Raw genomic sequence first — 25,946 nt, 5'->3', positions numbered from 1 at the left:
CCTACACAAAATCGCCACCAGCCACTTGGTGACAACAAGAAGCTGGAGGCCTAGAACAAATAATGAGTGTCATTGTCAGCTTAAAACAAAGGAGAAAGCCAGGAAGAAGGAATCTTCTTCAGTCCATGTCACCAGCCCCCAGACCACCACCTGCATCACAGGCCTTCCAGACCAGGAGCCAGGCAGCAATTCCCCCAACCTTTCCCCCTCTCTACCCCCTGTTGCCTTACTCTAATCCACCAACAGCAATGCAGCAGCCAAGCTGTGCCAGAATGAGACAAACAAACCCAGAAAGCAGGGAAGCGGGGCCGTCCAGAGGAGAGCAGAGAGCGTCCAGGAACGGGGGACAAACAGGCTGCAGGGGTGATCTGGGCAATATGGGAAGAGAACAGATGAAGGTTGAATCCCCTCACTATCAGCCACCCACCAGGAGAACCCCTGCAGCACGAGCACCACTGGTCTCGTGCAGACTGGGGTATGGGGCAGTAGTGTGGTAGTGCGGTCAAAGTAAGAAAGCACTAGAGGTGCTGGAGTAGGGGTCCACATTGTGCAAGCAAGTTCAATTGTGTGGAAGCCAATAAAGCCAGTAAAACCAAGCTGCCAATGATTGGGTGCACACACTTATCCCAGCATCCCCACTCCCAGCTCGCAGCACAGGGCCCCCACCTCTCTCAACCTCTAAGCATTCTCTGATGCTCCAACCCATCACCACGTCTCAGCATCTCTACATCTCCATGTCTCTGCATTATTTCCTGCTTTCCGGATCCTAGACATGCACGGTTTCCTGAAAGTAGTGTATGGTGGTTGCAGTACCTTGTTGTTTCACAAATGCTTATCTTCACTCCTGAAGAACAGTGTAATGTTCCCTCTACTACCAACCATAACGCAGATTCATTGCATCAGATTGCAGCTTGACCCTCAAGAGTTGCCATTTATTTTGTTAGTACGATTATAGCGAATAATGTCCGCATTTTTACTAGGTATATAATACAAAACGTGCATAAAACAAGGGGGGGCTAAGCTCCAATGTCCAAAAGAGTTAGCCTCCCATGCTACAGGCATACTAGATTGCTTCCACCACTGCCAGTCTTCTATATCAGAATGAGCGGACAGTAATATGCTCAGTAAATTACGGGTGGACATGGAGTGCCCATTCAAACAACATACCCAAGCTTTGGTTGTCAATCCATTTTCATGCTGGCCCTCTGTATATACATGTGATTGTTGTGTACACTGAGTTAAAAAAATAAAAGATATTTAATGAGATTGACCACATGGGCAACTCAGGGAGGGGATGCACACTCTCTGGTATACTTTTTCGCCTCACCAAGCTACCTACAGAGTCTGAGGAAAGCTTGCACTGCTGCTTTACATGATGTATAGGACCTAAGGTGTTTTAGAGTACAACCTTGCCAGTCTTCTCTGTGGCCCACCCCTGGCAACCAGAAGGGTAGTGAACGTTGACATGCTTGTTTCCCTTTTCTAGCCTTAGTATCAACTGCATCGTGGAGACCAGCTGCCTAATCCACAACCAGCATAGCTTGGACTTGATTGTTCATGAATGAACCCCATTCGGAAGGCACCGAATGCATGCTTAACAAAATCCACTGAAAGAGATTGGAACGAATGAACACGGGCACTGTGATTGTGGAATCTCTATGTCCCAAATATACTGTCCATAATGCAGTGAACCACTGTGTAAATAATCGCAGCACTGCATTTGGTGTAGGATCCTGAATAGCACAGTACCGTATTTAGGAAAAGTCACCTGCCAATGACATCATCACTTGTGCGCGCATTAAATCTGACTGTTCATCATGACACTCAGCCTTGCGCTGTTGCATAAAGATGAGCCAACAGTGTCTACCGTAGAATTTGTACAAATACCATATCCTGAAAAATCTTGTGTATAGGCAACAGAAGGACAAGCATGTGAGATATACCATGTGACATCTGACTTGCCAGGTATTTTTTATGATTTGGCAGAAAGCCTGATCATGCTACTTTAATAGATCTGACTTTGCACCAAAATCGAAAGTTTTTCGGCTGATCTACTGTGACACCCTCCTGCTTTATACATAACTATGGAGATGCTGCAAAAAAGTATGGATGCCATGTGTAGATCAACCTTCGACACAATATAATCATTACATATAAAATTGAACGATTGTTGCTGTTTGCGACACTTTGTGTTACACAAGCATTGGTTCAAACTTTTAGAAAATCTGGACCTATGCGCAGTTGTACGAAACTTCCAAGTTGCATTTACTAAATAGCGAATCCTAACAAATCACTATTTAGAAAATGCAAAATGGAAGGTGCAAAAATAGAAATTTCTTAATAGCGATTCTTACAGAGTAGGAATCGCTAATAGGAAATTGCAAAGTTGGAAATACAAACCCAAGGGAGCTTATGGGTCTATGGCCCCCCTTGATGTGCCTAAAAAAAAAGTGGTAAACTTGAAAAATGACACAAATGCCCTAGGTACATGTGCGCTACATGGCACTTTAAAAGGGCATCTTAGGTGCGTTTTTTTTAAATTGCACATGGTTTGGGATTTGGAGTCAATGGTAGTAGCATTTCCTAAATGCTCATTTTGCATGTAGGAAATGCTTTGTACATGTGCTTAGGAAATCGCAAATAGAAAATCCCTATTTGCGATTTCGCATTTAGGGGAATGGCAAAATGCGATTTCTACTGGGTAGAAATTGCGTTTTGCAACTACGTTTAGGCCTTAGTACATATTGAAAGGCAGTATTGCATTTCTTAATGAAACAAATTTGCGATTTAGTCAGTTAAGAAATACAATTTCCTTTCTTACAGCTGGCCCTAAGTTCCCAAATTCTTCAACAGTTCTTATTTTTGGTTCCATTAAGATATTGATAGTGGAAAATAAACTTTCACTGGTACTTATAAATATAAAAGCATTTATGGAATTTGTGTTGCTATGACTGCAAACATATACCCTTCAATTCATCCATTCATGTTTGTATTCAAGCACTGAACCAGCCCTCCACAGCCATATCTGCACGGATTCATCCACCCACTCACTTAATAAAGAAGCATTTTCACTCAGAAAGAATTGTCTATTGGCTTTGTTATTGGTCTGACTTGCTTTGTTTGTCTGTGATTTTTAGGTCTGGTCAAAAGACAGATTTAGCAATCTATATTGACTGATATTTTCCCAAAACAATCATGTTAACAATAGGTTACCGCCTGGCCTTACCTTTCTTTTCCTCTTCCAGGGCGCAGGTAATTCTTCTCTCTTCCCTGAGTCTCCAAGCAACATACCTGCTTTCAGATCTGCCTATATTTGTCTTGCGTCTTCGTGTGTTCCCCCCACTGATTGTCTCTTGTTCTGTCACTCTTATGCTCACTCCAGCTCCACCTTCGCTTTCCGACCCTGTGGAGCTAGAGGTTCTTTTATTCCCTGAACTTGCGGGATCACTATCAAGAACTGCTAAGAATCGCCCAGATAGCCACCCTGACTCATTTGACCCTGGAAGGGCTGAGGTCCGGCTCCGCTGTAGTGAACTGAGAGTTGGTTTCCTAAGCGGGTGGACGTGGACTGGGGCAGGCCTAGGCTTTGTGGAGTGGTTAGGGTAATTGGTAACCCCCTCTGTCTGGGTACCTCCATTTGCACTGGATCCCTTTTTTGGGGGGAGGTTCCTGTGCTTCTATAATAGGAGGTTTACAGTACCCCAAAACTGGTGTTGTGGGTGTAACCACACACATGCCAGTGTATGTGGGTGCCTAAGCTTTGACAGTAGGCGTAGCTGCTGGGACCTTTCCAATATTCCCCTTTCTTCGAACACAGTCCATTGGTGAAGGGTTGCCTCCCTCTTTTCCCTCCTATGTTTTTAATGTTTGTTAACTATGTGTGTTTTGGAATGCTCAATTATTTTGGGATTGAACATTCCCTCCTTGGGCCAGGGGTACATGTGCTTTGGTTTTCAAGTGCCACTCTTGGCAATTTTTACTCATTTTTGTCCTTTTGTTGGGGAAAGCGCCCTGTATGTGCTCCAGAGGAGTGCACACTTTTGTGGTTTGAGGGGCCTTGAGAGGGCCATGGGTTTGTCTCTGGTTGGTGATGGTGTGGGCATTCAATGGGGTCCTGGTGGGCAAAATGGGCAGGGCTGGGAGTAGACAGGTCCACTGAGACGTGTTTTGTCGGGAGCTAGTGGCTAAAACTTGTGTGGAAAAATACAATTCACTTTTCAACCAATACAAAGGCAATCAAAAAGTACTTTTTACATGCATAAACATTTCAAAGACTTTAACATATTTCTTTGCTTTATATTAGTAATAACAGTGGGCAGAGGCTGGTGACAGGACAGAGAGGAGAGGGATATAACGAGAGAAGGTGCTCACAAGAACACAGAGTATTGGCAGGACGCGTGAGCGTGAACCAAGAGCGTGCCAAAAAATCAGGGGCACGCCGGGTTCCATCAACAAGACAAGCCTAGATGGAAGGAGATGACAGCTCACCCTGATCTTCACCCAGTTGCCCAAGTCTGCACACCTAACCTGTCAGGGCATCCCACAGTAGACCACCAGCTCTTCATGCAGTGGATTCATACCCTGAGAGATCGTTTTGTACCCTTAGGGTCACAAACCACCTGCCCAAAAAAGAAACCCTCCACCCCATGGTATTTGCAAACTCTGAAAGAGCTACAAACCCACTGTAGGACATTAGAACGCAGATGGCGTCGGAACTACGAGCAGAACTGAACTAAGCAATTTTAAAGTGGCCCTCAAAAATTATCACACCCAGATCAAAATAGCAAAAAACCATTTCTTGCATAGATGTAAACCCTCCTCCGCAACTAATTTATGCTTATAACTGGGCAATGCTATCCAGTACTGGGATCCTAGGACGTCTTCATTTCAGCAACACCTTCACAATCCTAAAGTCTTACAATGAGAGATGCCTCCCTTGCAGTCCCTCTGCAACAGCATTGCAGAGTACTTCTTAAAGAAAGTTTTGACACTTCATAAAGATTCTTTCTACTAAAAATGAAGCTTCTGCGCAAACCTTTAAGCCGATCACCCCTGAAGAATCGCGTCAGGTGATCCTAAGCACAAAATCAGGCTCCCCCTTTGATCCCTGCCCTCCCCTGATCCTACACAACATAATCAACATTGTAAACCCTATCATGAATAAAATAATAAATGCTTTCTTGTCAACTGTTAAGATCCCTGCAGAATGGAAGCTCTCAGCTGTAAAGCCGCTACAAAAGAAATAACTTGCGGACCCTCCTACCCTCTCCAATCTTCCACCTATTTCTCTTTTGCCTTGCCTCAGCAAGATCACGGAGAAACTTGTCAATATCCTACTTATAACACACTTGGACGATACGCAGCTAATCTTGGTTTTGGACAATAACATCACACAGGCAGAAAAGAACCTTCGCTTATGTCTCATCGCTACCTTTAATTGGATGAAAGCTAATCATCTAAAGTGTAATTCAGAAAAAATGGAAATACTACCACTCAGGCAAGAAAACACTTTCTCTCCTAAGACTTGGTGGCCAGCCAACATCACCCCCCCCATCACTGTGAAAGTGGTCCGAAATCTGGGGATTAAATTTGACACAACCCTTTCCTTCAAAGAGCAAGCACTATGTTATGTTGTGTAATACATGTATATCGCTTTAACACTGTTCATTCCATATTCTATTCCGAGTGTTCCTACTAAGTGTATTCCAATGTGTTCAGTTACTCCTGACTGCTAACCTGTCTGGCTGTGTACCTGCTCCGCTATTATATTAAATCCACTTTCTACTTAATTGATGTGTGTTTCATCAATTCAACAACTGGCGACGATCGGGATAATTTTTTTTACATTACTGAGAAGCCTGTGTACCGCTTTTAAAAAAAAAAATTTGGGAATTCTAGCAAAGAAAATTGTATTGCTGATTTCCTTTCTAGAATGCCTAAGCAACTTGATGAATGTGAAGATGAATTGTGGAATTCTTTCCAGGTAGCCTATGTACAAGATATGGAAGGTGCAGGCATTTTGAAAGAGAAGTGGGTTGATGAGTATTTGAAAGATGAAGAGTTATCTTTAGAGAAATCCCATCTAGCTGGGTCCTGGCCGAAGAAAGTTGATAGCAAGCATCCCTTGAAGCCTTTTTGGGAAGTTAGATTAGATTTAAGTGTTCAAGATGGCAACATCTGGTTTGGAGAGAGAGTCATACCTCCAAAGACTTTGCGGTCGTCCATCATGGCTTTATGCCATGAGGGGCATTTTGGCATTGTCCGTTCTAAACGCACTGTTCCTCATTTTGGTGGCCAGGTATGGATGCAGAAATTGATAAGTTTGTAAGGAGCTGCAAATCTTGTCAAACAGCTGACAAATCACTGGTAGTGTGTAAGCCTCCTATGGGCAACATGACTGCACCTACTTCTCCTTGGGAACATTTAGCTATTGATATCATGGGTCCCATAGGCTCTGAGCAAAAATATATTTTGGTCTTAATGGATTTGTTTTCAAGGTGGCCTTTTGTAAAAATTGTAAGTAAAGCTGATACTGAGACCGTTTAAAAATTTTAGGATAAATCTTTCACTTTGGAAGGTATTCCTTCAGTTTTACTAAGTGACAATGGTGTCCAATTTACCTCTAATAAGGCAAAAGAGTATTTCAATAGATTAGGTATCAAGCACAAGACCACGGCTCTATACAACCCAAACAGTAATGGAATGGTTGAGCGCTTTAACCGTGTTATTAAAAGTACTATTCAAATGTCTAGGAAGAACAAGGAGTGGGAAGTTCAGGTTTTGAAGATGGTTTGGTCTTACAGAACCTCAATATGTGAAGCTACAGGTTTTCCTCCTTTTGTACTTATGCGTGGCAGGAATCCACGTACCAAGTTTACTCCAGGGTGGTTGTTTAAGTCTAATGTGGTGAATTGGTCTGAAGATGTTGTAAAGGAAAGGAGCCAAGCTTCGCATCTTAAAAGCAAAATGTTGTATGATACAAAGCATAAGGTGAAAGATGTTGATTTGGTTGTAGGTCAGTGGGTAAGAGTCAAGAAACCTTGTAAATCTTCCAAGGAGGAAAGTGTTCTTTATGAACCTATGCAAATAGTGGAAGTTTTAAACAATTCTGTTCGTCTATCTGATGGACGAGTTTGGAACCTCAAAAGGATTGCCAAATGTCCTCCTCCTCAAGTTGATTCTTCTTGTCAAGTTTCATCACAGAAGTCATCTGATTTGTTTGATTTAGAGGATTTGTTTTGTGCTAAGTCACCTGATACTTTTGCGACGTCTAATACTTCCAGTTGTCCTGTTTCAGATGTTTCTGGCCAGATTTCATCAGATTTGGGTGCTTCTACTTCTTCTAGTTCAGTATGTGATGAAGAGGTAAATGTTTTTAGAAACCCTAGGCGTGAAAAAAGGCCTCCTGTTTGGTTAGCAGATTACATTTCTGAAAATTTTCCTTTGTAATATTTTTTTTTAGGAACAATGTTACATTACATTTTATAATTTTTTTCATTTCCAAATTAATTTTTGTAAAGATGAGGGGTGGTGTCGGGCACAAGTTATAAGTTTAATTTCTATTATGTTCAAAGGGGGATGTGTTATGTTGTGTAATACATGTATATCGCTTTAACACTGTTCATTCCATATTCTATTCCGAGTGTTCCTACTAAGTGTATTCCAATGTGTTCAGTTACTCCTGACTGCTAACTTGTCTGGCTGTGTACCTGCTCCGCTATTATATTAAATCCACTTTCTACTTAATTGATGTGTGTTTCATCAATTCAACACACTAGCAGTCGCTAGTAGCTGTTTCCTTATCATAAAAACACTTAATTTTTTTTATCTGCTCCCCATCTCAGCCAGACAGACAGTGGCAGTGGCCTTAATCATGTCCAGACTGGACTACTGCAACAACCTCTACACAGGTGCAAATAAATAAGTTTTGCACAATCTTCAAATGGTCCAACATGCAGCAGCACGCCTACTGCTGAAATGGCCTAGGAGGTCTTCTGCTTCAGCAGCTTTAAGAAACACTCCATTGGGTGCCAATCCATAAAAGAGTTCTGTTTAAGGTCCTGATAATCACCTTCAGGATAGTCCACGCCGCAGGTACCCACTATCTTCACACCAGATTTAAGCAGTACACACCCTCCCAGAGTCTTAGGTCATCCAACGCTAACCTGTTGAAAATACCAGCTTTCAGACTCGAAGGGAGGAAAATAATTTGCAGTAATAGGCTCTAAGGCATGGACCAAACTCCCAAACCAGCTCCGCCAGATCCAATCTGAGACTCTTTCCAGGAAAGCCAAAAAACGTGGATTTTCTCAACATCTGACGATGTGTAGAGCTCTCACTTAGTGCCTCTTCCTCACCTATCACAGCCACCCAGTATGCTTCCATCTTCGGGTTCTGCACAGTGCTATGATGCTCCTCGGAGTGATAGTAGCTCTTTACAAGTTTCAATTTCAATTACAAATTACAAACCCTTGAGAAATCACGTGCACACAGTTCAGTGAGTGTCCTGAAAGACCCGGGGTAGGCATGTATGATAGAAGTTCAATTAGGAACATGGCATCAATATGCACACAAAAAGAAAGAGTTGGTGTATGACCAGAATTCACATATGAAACACCCCCAAAGAATAATGTACACACAAGATAATGCACGTTGTGAGAGCAGGGTCAATAGTGGAACTACAATCAATTTATGAGCAAGTAGTCAATACAGGCCGGAACACAGAGACTAAACATACGCCCAGAATTCACATGTGAAGCACTCCCAAAGAATAACACCACACAATAAAATTCACGTTTTGAATGTGGTCTGAACTGCATGAATGTTTGTAGAGTGTTTGTTGTGTCAGCTGGGGCTTGCCCTTTAAGAGTGCTTGCGTGGTCTTGGAGAGCAGCTAGCACATAATAAGTGGTCTACAAAGGGTGAGGTGTACTAATTGGTTGAGTTCGGCAATGGAAACAGTTGATCAAGATAAAAAAAAAAGATAACACTTAAAAGCTAGGCTCAATGACAATGCAATCCTTTTAAACAGGCTCATTTTGACCACACTACAATGAATAGAGATGGGGTCCTCCACTCAGCCAATGGGACTGGGCACCAAATCAGACTGGTAAAGTTGCAAAAATCTCTAGTTGGTAGCTCATTTCAAAATTCATCAAAACAATTAGTCATTCACAACTGTCATCAACATTCCACTCTTATTTGTCCCCAAAGTTTAACCAAAATCAATGGAACCTTTTGTGAAACTGTGCAGCCAGGAGGAGCCCTCTACCCATGAGGAGTGGATCAGCGCATCAGCGCTACTACTTGCCGCACCCGCATCGCGGGTGCCGCTGCGCCCTTACAATCACCGGATCTATTACCTTACCGGGGTTGGCGGTATCGGGCGGATTGTGGTGCCTGTATACAATGCCTGTGAGTCTCTGGAAGGGCGTGGAGCAAACGCAGCAGGGACTCAATTTCCCAAGAGTCCCTGCTTGATCTACAACACCTGGTCCTGTGGTCCTGCGTCCACTGCGAGCTCCGCCCACTGGCCCCTCTACGGATTTCATCCCTCTGCTCTCACTTGGTCAACGGGAACCTTTTGTGAAACTGTGCAGCCAGGAGGAGCCCTCTACCCGTGAGGAGTGGATCAGCGCGTCAGTGCTACTACTTGCCGCACCCGCTTCGCGGGTGCCGCTGCGCCCTTACAATCACCGGATCTATTACCTTACCGGGGTTGGCGGTATCGGGCGGATTGTGGTGCCTGTATACAACGCCTGTGAGTCTCTGGAAGGGCGTGGAGCAAACGCAGCAGGGACTCAATTTCCCAAGAGACCCTGCTTGATCTACAACACCTGGTCCTGTGGTCCTGCGTCCACTGCGAGCTCCGCCCACTGGCCCCTCTACGCTCTACATATTGGAGATAGGCTCACGCGCAGCGGGAGCGCGCGGGAGAAGTCCGGGACAAGGGCGGGCCATCTGTGGCCGTCCGGGGCCGGAGGAGGCCGGGACGGGCCACCCCTCTTACATCCTCAGTCGGACAGCATTACAGTCATCTGTAAGTAGGGACTCGGACATTGTTAGACTGTGTTTCATGGGTTTTTTGCCTTTTTTTTGTTGTTATTGTATGGTCAGAGCGGTGCCAAAGCCCCGGTAATATACATTGGGTGCATAATACCGCATTGCTATGGCCACAGTTAACCCTAAAGCGTGTCCTGGGGTTAGTAGGGCCGGAATCTTAGATGCTTTCCTGAAATTAGCGGAAACCGCTGTAGCTAAAGAAATTGAACTTGTGGAAAGGAGGTATTCCTTGGACCCATCATGTCACACTGTACCCCTGATCATAGACCCGGAGTTGATTGATTGTTCTACTGTTTTACTTGATCCTTTAAATCGCCCGCAGGCTAATAATGGGTCAGTTTTAGATGGGAGTTTTTCCATTACTGGGGCATTGTCCTCCGTTAGCAGTTTAGCTCCTTCGCCCCCAGTAACACGTAACATGCAACAGCGGGCCAGGCCTGCGAGCAAGACCAAAGCTGTAATGGGTAAAAGAAAGGCTAGTAACGCCCCCAAAGGTACTCAGCAACAGGCTAAACAACCCAGGAAATTAAACTCCTCATCGGGGTTGGTTACGCAGCAAGATAGGGCCCTACCTAAGGTTAATGTTGGCAGAGTCCCAGCAAGAAATGAGCAGTTAGTAAAAGAAGTAGGGGTTAACCAGGGTTGTAATATGACTGAGTTCATGACAATCATGGGCGAATGACTCAGGTCCTTTATCTTTCCATTAATGGCTAAACTTGAACTAATAGATGGTAGAATAAATGCCATAGAAAAACATTTCCTATCACATAAAAGCCCAACGCCAGAGAGGGATTTATTAACTGCTCACCCTCTGAATACAATTACAAACAGAGTAAATGCCCTGGTGGACTCCATGATAACATCCGGGCCACAAGAAACAGCCCAAGTTTTAGCACCTACTACGACCATTCCAGACTTAGGATTTAGGGAGGGAGCTAAACTAGGGCCTAGGGGCCCTGAAGGCAGATTAAGCCCACTAGAACAGCCCACTAAAAAAGTGTTCTCATTTCATCTCCCCCCGGAGGCTTGCCCATACTCAGTAATCCTGGCTAATGTCCCGAAAACCAAGGATTGACGCGAAGAACATTGGACCACACTAAAAAATAAAGCCCTTCACTTCCTGTCCGCTAAAACTGTGCTGGGTGATCATATGCATAGCAATTTTAAGATGGTGAGAAGGGTACCATGGGTGGGAATGTCGAAGAAAAGTATGGAGGGGGACTGTGTTGTGGTGAGCTTTAGTTCCCACAGATTAGTTAATGACATTCTGAGGCAGGCGGGTTCAGCCATAATCCACCATGACTATGTAAACGTAGTCCCGTTGCGTTTTTTTTACCCCCCCCTCATAATAATGGTGTTACTAGCAATGGACACTCTAGTTTGGAAACAGTTCCCCATATTGATTCAATTCCAATACGCAATCGATATGAGGTCCTGAGCTCGTTGGATAACAATGACTGACGCTCGGATGCAAATACCAGGGCTCAGGGTAAGGTATGTCCAGTGGATATAAACAGTGGGTACTTAACAGTGGAAAGTGGGCTGCAAGGCCCATTAGAACAACAAGTCACCCATATCCAGGGTATGGACACATACGCAATAGAGATCAGGACCTGTACTATTGAACACCCAAAAGGAGGCGAAGGGTGGGATGGTCAGCTTACTAAAACCCCGGAAGGCATCCAGACTATTGGTGGAGATAGGGAAGCTGAGGAAGTGGTAAGAAAGGTGTCTTGGAATATAGCGGGCCTGGCATCTAAATTTAACAACAACGAGTGGCGCCACTATATTAGCAGGTACCAGATAATTAGTCTCCAGGAGACATGGGTGGTTGACAATAGCGCCTTCCATATCCAGGGGTACAAATGCTTTTTTGTCCCGGCACAGAAACCCAGTGATGGGTAGAGCCATGGGAGGATTATCCTTATATGTAGACCTGAATCTCCAGGGCACGTGGTCTAACACAGACTGGAGTTCGTACGCCATTCAAGCGGAACGGTTTAACGGTAAGGGGTTAAGGTCGGCCTTGTTCAATGTCTACAACAATGGGGCAGGTGGAGAATATAATACATTTGTAGGGGAGTTGGATGACAGTTTGAGCCAAGAAATCAGTGTGGGGAGGGGGGGCCTATGCACCCACTATTCTTGTTATGGGAGATCTCAACTGCCATCTATGCCCGGCCTTACTCCCAATAGACGCGGATTGGTCACATTGCCCGGTGGATAATGGGCCTCACTTCGAACATACATTAGAAGGCTTGGCCTTCACTAAACTCTTGCACACCAATGACCTAGATCATTCCATTAATATGATGGCTGTACAGAGGGATGGCAGTTTACCACCGACCTTTAAGGGCAGAGGATGCTCCTCATTTATTGATTATATCCTAGCCTCTAGTGTTTTTAAAAATAGAATAACTAGTGTAGGGATAGAATGGAGCCCTTTCAGCGACCACAATCCTCTAGTATTGGAGTTGCTTTATTTGGCTCGGCCCAGAGGGCGACAGCCTGGTACTAATATTGAGAAGGTTGTGGATCAGGGTAGACGACTGAGGTGGTCTAAAATAGATGGGGTAAACTTCTACAAATCCCTGATGAATAGCGGGAAATTAGCTATTGAGGACTGTTTGGATATGGCAGTAGAAGGTCCTGCGCTACTCTTGGCATTTGGGCAGATTGCTAGTCTGATAGATGGATTGCTAAAAACTAGGGCACCTAAAAAGATATGCTGTCACCCACGATGGTTTGATCGTGACTGTTCTCAGGCTCTGAGGGAGCTCAAAAGTAGTTTGAAAACTAGACCAAGGGACCCCCAACAAGTCGCACTGTGTAGAAAAAAAATAAGAGTGAGACTAAGAGGAGGAAATTAGCCCTACAAGGGGAAGCATGGGCAGAATTAAAAGAAGCGGGGGAAAAAAGGGACATGTCTGAATTCTGGAGGATTATTAATAGACCAAGCTTCCAGGACGATAATGTCCCCGAAATAGGGACAAACATTTTGCCGGATCAGTGGGTTGCCCACTATAGAGGACTATATAACCACGAAGTAGGAACAGTCAAAGAACATGCAGGGAAGGAATACCAGGGTCAGCCTGTAGTTTTCTCCATTAAGGAGATTACTGCGGGGATCGAGGGGTTGACGAAAAATAAAGTCCCTGGCCCAGACGGTATCCCGCCTGATTTATTTCTGAGCTGCGTGGAGCTGTGGGCCCCTATAATGACTAGGATTATAAATGCTGCAATTAGCTGCGGCTTGCCGCCCTCATGGTCAACGGCTATTATTGTCCCTATTTTTAAAAAGGGCAATAGGGATGATCCCCAGTGCTATCGCCCGATATCATTGATTGATGTATCTGCTAAACTCTTGGGTAGGGGATCCTTAACCGTTTGTCTGAGTGGACCGAGGAAAATAACATCATCACGGACACTCAGTATGGTTTTAGGATGGGGAGGTCCACTAGTGACCACTGCTTGAACCTTTATATGCTGACTGCCAAATACACTAAGGATAGTAATGAATCCATTTACATGGGGTTCATGGATTTGGCAGCCGCTTTTGACCACGTGAATAGGGACAAGCTTTGGGATATGATGACCTTCATGGGGATTGAGGTTGGCCTAATTAATATTTTAAGGGAGTTTCATAGCGACACCTCAGCGAAAGTCCGGTACCATATGGAGGGTGGGTTGACAGAGTCATTTCCTTGTAGAAGTGGGGTACGCCAAGGCTGCATTCTTGCGCCTTTTTTATTCTCACTCTATATAAATATTATAGATCAGTTTCTGTTAAAGTTAGGAACAGATTGTCCACGTGTAGGGTCCCGTCATATTCCTGTGTTACTTTACGCGGATGAAGCGGTCCTACTCGCACGTACACCAAAGAGTCTGCAGATTTTGATTGACGGTTTTGTTAATTTTATGGGCTCTTTAGAACTGTCCGTTCACTTGGGCAAGTCTTATGTGCTGTTGGCTGGCAATAAACCGTCCACCAAATCTACTTTTATGATAGGAACCCTCAAAATAGAAAAAGTTAAAACATTTTCCTACTTAGGTCTACTATTCGATGGGTCTTTAAAATTTAAAACCCTGGTGGAGGAGCGCTGTTGCAAAATGATTGCCACTAATGATGCAATTGCCAGTTATGGGCGTAGGGTAGGTAGATGGTGCCCTGAACAGGTGATGAATCTGTATGGCTCTATGTGTTGTTCCAAATTCAACTATGGGGCGGAGGTATGGGGCTTTACTAAAATTTGTCAACTTCAGCGGGAAAAGAACAAATATTTAAGATCCATCTTGAAAGTCCCACAAAGCACCGCTGCTGTAATAGTACATAGGGAACTAGGGAGGCCATACCTAGAAGATCTGGTGAAGCTCAGACCAATCGTAGCATGGTTGAAAATTTGGGTTAATCCTGAGGCGTCCCTAAGTAGGGAAATCTTAAATGACTGCCTTGGAAGAGACAAATGTATGCGAATCCCATGGCTCAACTATGTTAAGACCACCCTAGAAGCCCTGGGCTATGTAAATCTCTTTGTTGATCCGGAGGTAATTGTACCCCAGCATAAGGCGATTATAAAGAAAGCATTTTTAGCCCAGAAAATAACACTGAGAGCAGAGGTAGAAGGGACGAAAAAAACTGTGAGTGCTCATAACCTGGTTAAGAGCACTGATGGAATGAAGCCATACTTATACCTGATGTATAATGCCCAGGACAGTTTTTTAATGTGTCGTTTTAGGCTCAATTTATTACCATATTTATTAGCGTCACCATTAGGGTTTCTAACTACAATTGAGCAGAAGGGAACCTGCGGCTGCGACAATAGGTCTCCGCAGGATTCCCTTCATTTTGTGTTGTTGTGTTCTTTTTATTCAATGCCCAGGCGTAGATTCTTGGTTGACATTTTAAAACAAACGAAAACGAAACGTGCTCGAGATGCCTTAATCTATCTACAACAAGCGACTGACCCTCTCACACTGTGTCCTGCATAATGAACTTTATTAGAGTGGCGGTCCGACTAAGGGTAACCAGAGGGGGACTGATTGTTAAGATTCCAGTTGTATTTTATTGTATTCTGAATGCCCTTTTGTTTTCTTAACAAATTAGTCTGTAGTTCTAGCAGGATTCTAATAATGATTTAATTGGATTTTACAAGTTGTTTGTATGTGCTTTTATGGTGATTTTGAATCATCGAATAAAGAATCCTTGACTTGACTTGACAATGGCACAAATTTATAATTTTGTCAGATCTTTATTATGGCATGTATCCACCACAAATTAAATTGAAGATCATATAAAATTATCACAGCATGATCACCTACTTAATGTCTAATGGAAATTTAAAATTCCCACTATGCAGTATATTTAAAAACCATCATAATTTTTTTAGATCAGACACAAGAGACACCAACATCAGTCTTTACATAACACTAATCTGTTCCAGTCAATATACTGCAGGGGTGTGGATGTCCTAAAGCGATACCCAGGACATATTGTTTGGGGTTGAGAACAATAATTTTCATGTTAATTTTGTCCTTTGGGCAATTAGGCCCAACCCCCAGCAGCACAAACCTTTGGCTGCCAGATTACACTACCACATTATGGATCAGGGAAGGTTATTATCTGCAGTTAAGGGAATAGTTATGCCTGAATGTAAATCTTGTTCAACCTTGTATTTAAGGTTCATTAATGCAAAGCCTTTTTGATTAGGGTGAGCGCTCTAAGGAAATGTTGTAAATTCTGCCTGTGCTTCTGGCAGTGGTTCCAGTATAAAAATGTGTACAAATGTTTTTTATAATAAAAGGCTATATGCTTCCAGTATGCTCTCTGATTAGATGCAAATGTTTGCAAAAGCTTGCAAGCAAGATTTATGATTCTTTGTTTTCAAAGTAAAATATTCATTAATAAAATGCAACTAGGAAAAATATGTTTAGCTAAACTACTGTGAAATTCTAGGTACCATTTATTTTTAAGCATTTTTTAGTTAATTGTGTGGATAATAGTATTTACCAAAAATATTCGGAATGGAAATCAGTGTAACCAGTTGCAACTAAATTATAGGGAACATGGAAATACACAAGCACTGGCAAAGCCAATAGTTATGGCTTTGGTTATCAGCCGTTTGGTCATTTTAATGCCCGCCTTGTTTTGACGTGGGTTTTGTAAAACATAATTGTTGTGGGAGCTACTGGGCCCTCATCATTATAACCAATCTAAGCAAAAATGCTTTCGGTCTCAAAAAGCAATCATTGGCACTGTAGTTCCTGTAACTGAACAAAACTATTTTGTATACCAATATGCAAGTGAAAGAGCAGAATTATGTCATTTACAGTAAAGCCAGCTGGTAGATAGAGGGGGAGAGATCGAATCTAAAGAAAAACAAAACACCAGACCTAAATAGGGGCACAATTCTCCATTATTGAATCTTTCATAGATTCACATGCTTGTATCTTCCCTGTGGTCATGGTGGGAGTCTCACGGTAAAGGGAATAAATAGCAATAAAAATAAAAAATGCATAGATACCATAGATAAGCATAGACTTTGGTAGCCCAGTACCATCATGATGTGGACCCAATGCCAGCCAATGAGACGCCAGCCCTGGGACCACAAATCCCCAGCAGAGCCATCATACCTCAGAATTCTAACTTCCGTTGGGTGAGAAGGAGTCTCTCTGAGCTTTGCTCCATTCGTTTCCCTGGGTGAACTTTTGACCTGACTTTCACAGCATTTCCTTCTGGAACTGAGATTTTGTCTTTCATCAGTTTATTTTCAAATGTCTGAAAGCTCTAAGAAGAGGCTGTTCAGACCTTGTAGATCTTGTGGGAAGGCCAGGCTCTTCTCTGAGGACCCCCACAAAGACTGTTTATAATGCCTTCATCCTAAGCATGTCCCTAAAAAGTGCAAACATTGTCGAGCATTTTCGGCAAAGACATTTAAAGATTGAGAGGCACATTTGTTGTTATGGCTCCAAAAGAAAAAAGACACTTCAGAATCTGAGTTCTGAGGATGATTCTAAGGCTTACTCCTCTTCAAAATGCAGAGGAGAACCTTCTGAGGGAAAATCTGATTTAAAAAAACAAAAAAATCAGTAAATCTAAGGACAAGGAGTCCTCTTCCTGGTCAGTGCCTCATGCTCCTCCCAAAAAGTCCTCAGAGACGATGACTCTGTTGTTGGATCCATTGATGAAGATTAGAGTATCTACGACTATTATGCCTACGAAGGAGTCGATGACGACAGTGTCATCAACGATGACCATTACAACAATGACAGCCTCATCAACAGCAATTACTAAGACAACTCCGTCGATAGTTGGGCCGCTGATGACACCGTCGATGACTGGTACGGAGGCGACGTCATCGATGGCTATTCAATTGGCATCGTCATCGGTTTCGTCGAAGGGCATTCCGTCGATGACAACTTTTAAATCACCAATTTCGAGATCACTGACGACAATCTCTATTAAGAGGTTTCCACCATCGACGGGCTCATCGACAGAAAGAACAGGCAAATCAGAATTTACTTCCTGGACAAAAATGTCTCTGCTTCCTCTGTCAAATCTTCTTGAAATGCAGGAGTCAGAAGAGGAGGAAAGCCCATATGGGGTTGCATACAGTCCCTCCCAGCTGAAAATTAAACGTCAGGACTCAGACGATGAGGAATATCAGGAAGTGTAGGAGGATTTCTCTTTTAAAGATTGCCCTCTATCCAGTTCGAAAAGATGCAAATCTTTTCAACAATCTTACGACTACGAGGAGGAAGAGGATAACGTCCCTAATGTCAGAGAAGAGTCTGTGTCCATGCAACTTTCACTAGTATCGGATCTCAAACACATGATCACAGATTACTATTGTCGCTTCCCTGAAGCTAATGCCTCTTCCTTGGACACTTCAAGTGAGCCGCAACCTGTCATGCAGGTATCGATTGAGCAACCTCCACCTCCGGTGCAAAAGTTGGCACTCCAAAGGTCATTACCATCAGGGATAACTAAGTTGAAAGCAAGGTTGAAGACGAACCTGAGGAAGGAGAACTGATTTAGGACGATCCTGTGGGTGACGAATGGGACCGATACATTATCCCATCTTTTCCATTGCGTCAGCCTCTCCGGCAACCTCTCCCCCAGAGAACATCGGGGATTCCACGAGATCATGGAAAGAGCATCTAAGAGGTTTGATCTTCCTCTTATAGTTAAGGAAACAGATCGTTTCCTATATGATTTCAAAGAATCTTCTAGAAAAACAATAAGAACAATCCCTATGGTAAATTATATATGGGAGGAAGGATTGAAAACTATGAAGAACCCATCCTCCGTCGCAGTATCGGTACCCAGAATAGAAAAGAAGTATGGAGCTCCAGAATCTTCTCCGGCGTGCCTTATTTGTCATCCCCAACCAGAATCTTGGTGATGTAGGAAGCTCAAAGACGATCGAAAAATCCATCAACGACATATACAGCTCCTCCCCACAAAGAAGGAAAAAAACTGGATGGAGCAGGAAAACGGTTTCGCTCATTGCAGCAGAGTCTATTAAAGCATTGAATGCGCTCACCATAATAAACAACTACAACAGGCAAATGTGGTCGGATGTAGCTCCTCTGTTATCACATCTGCCGGAGGACAAGAAGGAAGAGGCTACACTAATACTACAGGACGGGGCTAGAACAGCCTCAGAAGCCAAAGACATAGCCATGGATATATCAGCAGTGGCTTTCAGACAAATGGGAGGAGCTGGAGCGCTTTGCAGGCAGGAATGGCTAAAAGTTATCTTGTTCAGGCCGGAAGTGCAGGCCAAGATAGTCGACATGCCCTTCGATGGAGAAAATCTATTCGGCAAGCACGTTGGCGATGCCCTGCAGGGTATTAAGTAAGATACAGATACCCCAAGGGCATTAGGTTCTCTGCAGCAGAACAGATTTCAGTCCTTTCGAGGCAGAGGATCAAGAGGACACTCTCAGCAGAGATCTTCCTATCAATCTAATAGGTACCAGCCGTAACATCAGAAAGGGTACTGACAGTTTTTATCCATTCAGCAATTTCGGTCCTCAAATACTTCTTATCAACAACAGCCCAGACTGAAGCCAACTGCAAGAGGAAAATTACAGCACCACCGAAACGCGTCAACATTATGTTTTAAAAGACTGATGGTGTCTATGATTTGATTCCTGTGTGAAAGAACCAATTCTGATGTTTTATTTAGTCACATCTGTTTTGTCTCTCTGGGTAAATTGTATTTGTAATACATGTATTTGACAGTTTTTACTACTTGTATTTTTTTTGGTACACTATGTAATAAATTGCATCAGTGTTTTTAATTTATAGATTTTGGTTACTTACCTTTCTGTTATATACAGGTGTTCCCTTGGGGCTTTGTCTCTATACTTTATTTTTAAATCCTCAAGTTTGGCTATGTATGTATAGGTGTGTCTGAACTATATGGTTGATTCTTGATTGAAGATTAATGCATGTCCAAGGAAAATGTTACACTTTGTTGAGGTACCCTGTCTCTTGGCCAGTGGGGTTGCTCCCCTTTTTTTATATACATGTCCATAACATCGGACAGATGGGTGCTAGACATAATTCATCAGGGTTACACCCTAGAGTTCCTCTACAAACCACCGGACCGACCTACCATTCACAGAAAACAGCAACATCTCTCGGCCCTCAAGGTGGAAATTCTGTCTCTTCTTGTAAAAGGAGCAATAGAGGAGTTCCCTCTTAACAGTGAGGGAAAGGATTCTACTCGCAATGTTTTCCTGATACGAAAAAAGCAATCGACCAAATGGAGGCAGGTAATGGATTCCAGAGGCTTACACAAAATCATCAGGATTCTGTTTTTGCTATCTCTTCAAGAAATTCTGATGATGTTGAGCAGAGGGGAATATATGACATCTTAAGATCTATTAGATGTATACTTCCATATTCCAATCAACGTCAAACAGAGACGGTATCTCATATTCGCGGTGGCAGGGCGCGACTACCAATTCAGAGTGATACCCTTCGGTCTCCGATCCACCCCGAGTGTTCACGAAATGCATGGTGTCAGTCGCAGCATATCTGAGGCTGCAAGGTCATCAGATATATCCATATCTGGATGATTGGTTAATAAAGGGCGCATCGTATCAATAGATACAAGAATCATTGGAATGTTGCATGAATCTCTTTCACTTTTTGGGTTTACAAAAAACATGGACAAATCTTCTCTAATTCCATCCCAGTCTCTTCAATTTCTAGGAGCCTTATTACGAACAAGCGAAGCAAAAGCGTACCCTTCAGAGGAATGCATCCAGAAGATTTTGAAGCTGACTTCATAACTAAAGAAAAGAAAGTCCACTTCAGTAAGGATATTCAAATCATTGTTGGGGTGATGCCATCCTGCATCCCCTTAGTTCCTAATTGCCGGCTCCACATGCGGCCTCTTCAAGAACTTCTCTACCTTCAATGGGTGCAACATCAAGGTTCCTTCGAGGATCGGCTCTTCATCAATCCTCAAATAAAGAAAGCATTGTCATGGTGGGGAATAAGAGAGAACTTATCAGAAGGTCTGCTTTTCGAGACCCAATCTCCCAGTTATATAATAACAACAGACGGCTCCCTGCAATTATGGGGAGCTCACCTCAAAGACCTGGAAATTCAAGAACATTGGCGCAAGCAAGAGTCTTAATTGCACATCAACTTATTGGAGCTAAAAGCGGTGTTCTTGGGCCTCCAGGCCTTTCTCACCAGGATTCACCATTCACCAGTCCTAATCAGAACAGACAGCACAACAACAATATTTTATGTAATAAAACAAGGGGGAACAAGATCAAAGCCCCTATCGGCGCAAGCTCAAGAAATTTGGAAATGGGAGGAGGAGCTACACTGGCAACCAAGATGGCCGCATAAGCTCCCGGCTCCGCCGACCTCCGCCAGTTGCTCACATATCCTGATGATTATCCTGATTTCGCACCGGACTCCCGTGCAGCTGAGGTGTTACTGACTCTAAAGGTGCAATCCCGGAATTTCACTCTGCTCGAATAACGAAGATACGCCGTGTTCCATTCTCGGCCTAACCCAGAGTTGAAGCCGGGGCCTCGATTTCTAGCCCAGCCGGGTTGGAGTTGAATAACATCAGCCGCGGGACGTGGGTAGCGTCCGGTCTCCCGAAGTGGATTGTTTCTTGACCGTTTTGGATGGTGGCTCGGTGGCAGTTGTATCTCGCAGCTACGGCGGCGTGACGCATCGATTGCTGTGGTCGGGGGTCCGCTGCCCGGAGGCCCCGTTGGGCTCCCGGGGTCGATGGGCTTGGATCCTCGCTGGCGGCGACGGTGTTGAGATCGCGCCTTTGAGAGTGCCCACAGTTGCATCTGACTTGCCGGTGCCTGGTACCCCGGAGTAGTCGACCTCCGGGGTTCAAAGACCTGCTCGGTCGCTTCGTGAGAGGCGATGGAGCGGGTGGAATGTACACCATCGCTGCATACTGTAATGGCCGCCATTGGGGAGCTCCGCTCACAGGTCACCACCATCATCCAGAGGATGGTCGTAACGGTTGATATTATTTGCCGGGGACCGGACTCCGACCCTTCGTTGGTTCTGGAACAAGCTGTTTTACCCGTGGAGCAAGAGGTTTCTGAGACGGAGGGCCCCGCGCTGAAGCAAGACTTGGTGTTTTTTGTCGACCCCCGAACGACGGCTAGCAAGCCCGGGACTATCGAAAGTACATCCTGCCCTATGCCGATACCGCCCCAGTTGGACATGGATGATCTTATATTTCAGAGCGAGTTCATCAGTGACTGTCGGATTGTTACCTCACCCTTTTTCTCCTGGATGGTTCAAATACACTCTAGCGACCTATCTTTGGTGGACAGCGAACATCGTTTGGCTTTTGGACTTTGTGTACTACTATCCTTGCTTCAATCCTTCCGTACTGACTTTGAACTTTCTCAACATTTTGATACTCTTATTGAAATGGCGGATCGAGCGGACAGGGCTTGCATGAAAAATCGCAGTGGCCAGGGTTGACTTTGATTGGATGGGTTTGAAAAATGACTTCATTTGATACGGGACTTGTAGCCTATGACGCGCGGGAGTTGGGTGGTTCTTACTAGCTCCCCCCGTCTGATTTTAATAGTTGCATTGTATTATTCTGGATATGTGTAGGGGCGGGCTGTTACTGGCGGGGGGTAAGGGAGACCGGGGGTCTGTTTGATATTTCCTCCTCCACTCTTCTTTCCTACTTTTAGGTCTAGTTCCGGGGCGACAGGCACACTGCTAGTGGGGTTGGGCCGTAGCCATTGCAGGGGTGCAGGGTGGGGGGGATTGGGGAGGGGTTTGTTATTTTGCCTTAGTTTAGTTCTATGGCCTTTTTTTCTTTCTTTTCCTTTTCTTTTCCGAGATAAGGGTTGTTTATCCTGTATCGACTTTCTTATGTATCGGGGTGTCTAATTTGGTCCTCATTATCCTGAACTATGGGTGGGTGAGCCCTGTTGGGGGTTGCTTCGCTGGAATGTTGATCGTACTTCTCCTCATCCATTTACCTAACTTGGTTGACGTTGCATACTCCTGTACATTGATTTCTCAGCATTGGTTTATTCGCTCACCTCTCACTATATTGTATTTTATGTATGACGCCTGATATATGTAAATTTTCTCTTGTTTTCTTCAATAAAAACTTACAAAAAAAAAAAAAAAAGAAAAGAAATTTGGAAATGGCTTCTAGTGCACAATAAGTCTTTGCAAGTTCAACATGTCCCTGGAATTCACAACACAAGACCAAATTCGCTAAGCAGATCAGAAGGCGTTTCTCACGAATGGGAACTGAATCAGGATCAACTCATTCAAGTATTTCACTTATAGGGCACTCCTGCTCTGGACCTGTTTGCCAATCGAAACAACAAAAAATACAAACAGTTTGCTAGCAGATTCCCTCAACCAGGAGGTTCTTTGAACAGTAGCAGCACCCCCCCTACCCTAGCGCCTTGAGACCCTCACGGGTATGTAGTGCGCTTTACAAATGCTATGATTCATTGATTGATTGATTGATGATCTTGGGGGAATGCTCTTCAGCTCCTTTGGACAGGAATGTGCGCATATGCATTTCCCTCATTTCCATTAATCTCAAAGGTGATCAGAAAAATGAGATCGGAACCGTGTCACTTAATTCTGATAGCCCCAGCATGGCCGAGACAATTCTGGTTCTCTGAGCTCCTTCAGCTGTCAGTGACTCCCAGAGTGCAGTTTCCTCTAATTCAAAATCTAATTTCCATGAACAGGGGGAAAGTTCTTCATCCCCAGTTGGCCTCGCTGAACTTGTCGGCATTGAACCTCATGAGCACAAATTTCAGTCCTTAAATATTCCCCAAGAATGCTGAGATATCCTCTCTCACTCTTGTGCAATTTCCACAAATAAAACTTATGTGGTGTAGTGGAAAAGGTTTTGCCAATGATGTTTGACACAATCTCTTCACTCCTTGCACTCTTCTCCGGAACAAGTTCTTCCTTACCTATTGCATTTAGCCAAGGCAGGCCTTTCTCACACATCTGTCAAAGTGCTTCTTGCTGCCATTTCAAGATATTGCTGAAGACTGAATCATCCATCTCTTTGGTCTCCCTCCAATTAAACATCCATCAGTGGTGTAGCAACTTGACACAGTCTTGGCACAGCTCATGAAACCACCTTTCGAACCAATTCACAAAGCTGAGTTGCAGTTTGTATCTTGGAAGGTGGCTTTACTCCTGGCTCTGACGTCAGCCAGAAGGGTCAGTGAGAATCAGGCTTTTTCTATCACAGAGCCGTTTCTTCAGTTCAAAACAGACAAGGTGATCCTAAGAACAAATACTAAATTCATTCCAAAAGTCCCTCCGGATTTTCACCTCAATGAGCCTATTGTTCTGCCCACATATTTTAAAGACCCATCTTCTGCAGCGGAAAAATCTTTGCATATCAAGAGGCGTTATAAAATGTATATTGAGAAAACAAAGTCCTTTGGAAAGACAAATCAATTGTTAATAGCGTTTGCTGATCCCAGGAAAGGTTTGGCTCTGTCAAGGCCTAGCATATCCAGATGGATAACCTCAGCCATTACTTTGTGCCCCAAGAAAGCCGGAAGTCCTTTACACTCAACAGTTCAAGCTCACTCAACCAGAAAAATCGCAACTTCGGCCGCATTGTTTGCGGGAGTATCGCTCCCGGATATTTGCAGAGTGGCAACGTGGACGAATATCGACACGTTTACCAGGCACTACTGTCTGGACACAGCTTGGAAAGCAGATTCAGCGGTGGGACAAGCCGTACTACGTTACCTGTTTCATTAGGGTGTTTTCTGTACAATTTCTAAAAAATGCTGGGGGCGGAGCTAACCACGGAGAGCGATTGCCGCGCTTTGAGCGAGCTCCTCTCAAACGCTTACGATATTATGCACAATCCTGCATGAAAAATGTGCTGAACAGCATGAAATGATGAGTGGTGGCTCGGACTAAAGTTGGATGTCCACATTGTGAGAAGATCTGTAGCTGAACATCGTGTGTGGCGGTTTGGAGACTGTCAGCGTTCTGAAGGCCTAGCTCACGAAAGTGAAACTGATGCCGAGGGCTAACATGCAGGTCGCAGCCATGACGCTCGCCACGCAGTGCGCTGGAGGCTGCGGCTCGGACCGTCGGGATCTGACTAGCCGACATCGAAGTTACAGAGTGCGCGTTATATCTGCTGGAGGGCCGGGCTGTGGTGGCTACCGGTGTGCGTGTGGAAGGAGGACGGCACTTGCCAGGCCGGAGAAACCCTGAGAGTGCTTTTTTAAAATAGAAGCGGGACCGCATGTGGGGAAGAGGTGTGGCACTCGCGAGCTTGGAATGCCCGCCGACCGCCGGGGAGCCTGCTAAGATATATGGGCTGCATGGACATAATCCATAGAACTGAGGCAATGTGGCATGCAATTTGGGGGAAAAAGTGTGAGGTGTGCGCCGCAGTGGGGCTCTCAAGTTGCAGAGTGTGGGAAAATAAAGAGTTGGGGGGCGGGCGGACCGAATTATCAGCGCATACTCCGGATAGCACTTTGAGCAATTGATGAGGACACCTGGGCGGCCCCTTGCTGGAAGAGAAAGGTGAAAGCGCTGCAGGCTCTGGGCTACAAGATCTGTGTGACCCCCCCAGCGGGATGAGACCACCTAAGGTTTTTAGTTCAGTAGTACGCAGGGACAGAAAGGTGAGCTGCTGCATGGGACTCTGTCAGCGGATGGCCACGGTGCCGAGAAATATGACCAGCCGAGCATCGGAGTGCCAAAAGCACGGGAGGCAAGAGGACTAAAAAAAAAACAGAAAGCCTGAGTAAGGCACGTGCCGATGTATCTAGGTGGCCCACCGGTAAATTATCCATACGGGGGGGCAGTTGCTGCTGAGTCGGGTCTGGCGAGCTGGGCGCATTCTATAGCCTCCCTGGCGCAACTGCGGTTTTTAGTTGGGACCACTTACAGTGCTGGTGCCCCTTGAAACACTCCTGCTCTAGACGTGCATACTGTGAGAAAACCAAGGCAAGAGCAGACAATATTCTACAACATCATGGGTAAGACAGATATGTCTCATTCCAAAATATCCTTTGACCAGGCAAGGAAACCACCAGATCATGGGGCATATGACCACACTTGATGCAATCAGTGACAGGAGCGACGAGAGGAGTAACAAATGACGACGTGCAAGCCATGTTCACCTCGATCGAAACTGCGCTGTTGAACATAGATGGCAAAATAGACTCCTTAACATACAGAGTGGACAGGATGTCCGAATGCATAGAAAGATATGCGGCAAGGATAGACATGGCGGAGTGGAGGATATCTGAAGCGGAAGACGGCCAGGTGCAGATGGACACAAAACAGACCAAGATGAAGAAGCAGCTGGTGGCAATGACTGCTAAGGCGGAAG

General features: G+C 44.5%; 1 protein-coding gene across 2 annotated transcripts in view; it reads left to right on the top strand.

The window, feature by feature from the left end:
• The window catches only part of RGS11 (regulator of G protein signaling 11), a 2,073,835-nt gene that overhangs the window by 663,939 nt on the left and 1,383,950 nt on the right, over nucleotides 1-25,946 (top strand). The gene's annotated exons all lie outside the window — the stretch shown is intronic.

The sequence above is a fragment of the Lissotriton helveticus genome, chromosome 10 (assembly GCF_964261635.1).
Source record: "Lissotriton helveticus chromosome 10, aLisHel1.1, whole genome shotgun sequence".
In the NCBI taxonomy this organism is placed as follows: domain Eukaryota; kingdom Metazoa; phylum Chordata; class Amphibia; order Caudata; family Salamandridae; genus Lissotriton; species Lissotriton helveticus.
The sequence above is the reverse complement of the archived record's forward strand: the minus strand, read 5'-3'. Positions and strand labels throughout refer to the sequence as shown.